Source organism: Pinus tabuliformis, chromosome 7 (assembly GCF_031772625.1).
Source record: "Pinus tabuliformis cultivar Carrire ecotype Pingquan chromosome 7, CPIR1, whole genome shotgun sequence".
Taxonomy (NCBI): Eukaryota; Viridiplantae; Streptophyta; class Pinopsida; order Pinales; family Pinaceae; genus Pinus; species Pinus tabuliformis.
The window spans coordinates 216,725,406-216,728,152 of NC_142293.1; positions in this window are offsets into that span (position 1 = coordinate 216,725,406).

The window sequence follows — 2,747 nt, forward strand, 5'->3', positions numbered from 1 at the left end:
CCCTATAGAAAAAGGTCTTAGGTATTTCAAGCAATATCAACCTAGATCCTCGGATGTTGTTACAACTAGTGGGGAAAACCCCATTTTTGACATAGGAGGTAATGCCCTGCCCTTCCTCATAGAGATGTGTAAGGTGACTCAACTATTCCCACCACCAATGATATATTCCTTATCAACAGAATGAATACACTCACATGAGTGGACATCATAGGAATCCTACCCAAAACCCATTAACACTTATTGAAATCACTTGAGAAAGAGACCATCCTACCACTGCAAATAACCTTTTACTTTAATTCCACTATAAAATTTGTCTTCTTCTTCCATCTTTTGAAAAGTAAAGGACTCCACAAACAAATTGATAAGTGGTGTATTAGAATTACCTAAAATCTCAAGATCCTTCATTACTATATATTTCTTCAAATCTTTCTTCTTTGCCAAGGATAAGAGCATAACAATATGTTGTAGCAGCTACAACCACCCTCCAAAATTATGGCTCACATGGAAATTTCAGAGCTTTCCATGGATCCTGTGATCGATCGTTCCTTGGTCACTTATTGGTAAGCCGATGATCTCAAGCCCCCTCCTTGATCGTAAGAGTTATTCACGTTCTCATCTTTATGCGACATTTGTCGTCTTTGGGCATAGGGATTATCGTTTTTCATGCAAAGTGTAGAGCCTCTATTCTACACCTACTTGTCTACCATTTGCCTCAGTTTTTCCTTATCTTTCCTTCACTTTTGCCTCATTTTCACCATAAAACCTCTCAGATCATTACATTAAGTGTCAATAAGCATGATCAAGCAAGTTTTGCTAATGGATGACTATTTGTTTAGATTTTGACTTACTTGCAGGAATCCCGCAGCTATCTGATGATCCCGCAGCTATCTGAAGATCTTGCAGCCTTTTTGTTAAACACTATGATCCACGTGTCGGTTTGCTAGATGAGCCACATGGGCACTCAGGTATCAACGTGCTCGAGGTTCCTGTCCCATTGTTCCAGCCATCCACGTCATCTTCACCCATGGTCAAAGCTGGTTAAGCTACGGTCAACTCAAGGTGGTTTAAACGGTGATTGTGAGCTGCTTGGTCACGTCATCTTAAACGGTGATTTGTCCATGATCTACAGGTGGCAGGGGACATGATCCAACATGGGATTCATGACCCATGACGACAGAACCACTAAACTCGTCCACACAGCCGTGATGTGTCAAGGGACCATTAATACGCATGACTGTTTATTGTTTTTCTGTTAATTAGCTGTACGAGTAGGCTATCTTAGGAACCTCTATAAATTGCTGCGTCTGCGTACGCTCAAAGAACTTTTGATTAGTTGTAATTTTCTGCACTTGTGTTGAATTTAGAAGCATTGTGAACTCTGTTTTCTAGTGCTATTCCAGCACTCTGTTTTGTATACTTTTTGCAAATGGAGGAATAGATATAGCACCGTTTTGAAGTTTCCAGATCTCTGAGTTTTCTTGTGGCTGAATGAACAGAGGGCCCCTGCTCATCTCAGCCTTTGTAAAGTATTTTATGTGCAGTATTTCATTACTTTCTTATTTATTTCCTTAAGCATGTATAGTTTCATTTACTTGTTTTCCTTTCTTTTAAGCTGATCAGTGTTATTTCTTTGCAGGTTTCTTTTAGCCCGGGATTTATTTTTATATGTGTGTGTTTGCTTTACAAGCTAATGGTATTTGAAGTTGACAATTCAAGTGCTGCCTTTGTCTTTATAGTTGATTTTTAATCTTATTTCTCAAAGAGCTGTTAACATATATGAATGATCTTCATCATAAACTATTATCTTTTAAGATCAAAATATCACTAATTTGCAGCTAGTTTGGGTGCTTTTTGGACTGTTCTTTCACTACTTTCTTTCCGTGCTTTACACAGTACATGTGCTTTGAAGCATCGAGTTAGAAAGAGCAAATCATTACCACTAGTCTTTAAAGTAGAAGTTTTGATTTTAAAGTGCTTCCTAGACTATTTCCTCACTACTTTCTAATCATGCTTTCCATAGTACATATGGCTGAAGTAGAGAATTAGAAATAGCAAATCATTATCATTAGTCTTTCAAGCATATTTTTCTCACTTTTCTAATTCCACTTAAGCTACTTTCTTTCCGTGCTTTACACAGTACATGTGCTTTGAAGCATCGAGTTAGAGAGAGATAATCTTTATTTTTGGGTTTTAAAAGTGACTCTCTTTTCTTTTATTAGCAGCAACTTGGACGGTGTCTAGTGCCATTGGTAGTGGTCATTTGCTTTCAAGTTTGTTTCAAGTCATTTCAATTCATTTATTCTTTTCAAGCATTTCCTTTCAAGCAATTAGTTAGAGATCACTCAACACACACTTCCACTCATTTAGGATTCACTCTACACACACACCATCACTCACTTGTCTATAAATTCTCATTCCATCTTAGGAACATAATTAACCACAACAACACCCCCCAACGATAAGAAAAACTCTAAGAGGTTACTTAAGTACATATAGTACACCTTCACTTCATCAGCTTACGAGCCCCGGGTTGACAATAAATACTAGCAATTTAGATAACACTAAATTGACTAAACACAAAGGGAAGTTTGTTCTGCTTCAAGGGGAAATATTCGTGTGTATGGGTTGTTCTCATCACATAGACATGTTTCACACTCACTTCATGCACTCTTGTCACGAAGGTTGTTGCATCAAGCAGAGTATGTTTTATATGTTATGGATGGTCTATGTTGTATCACTAAGTGTTC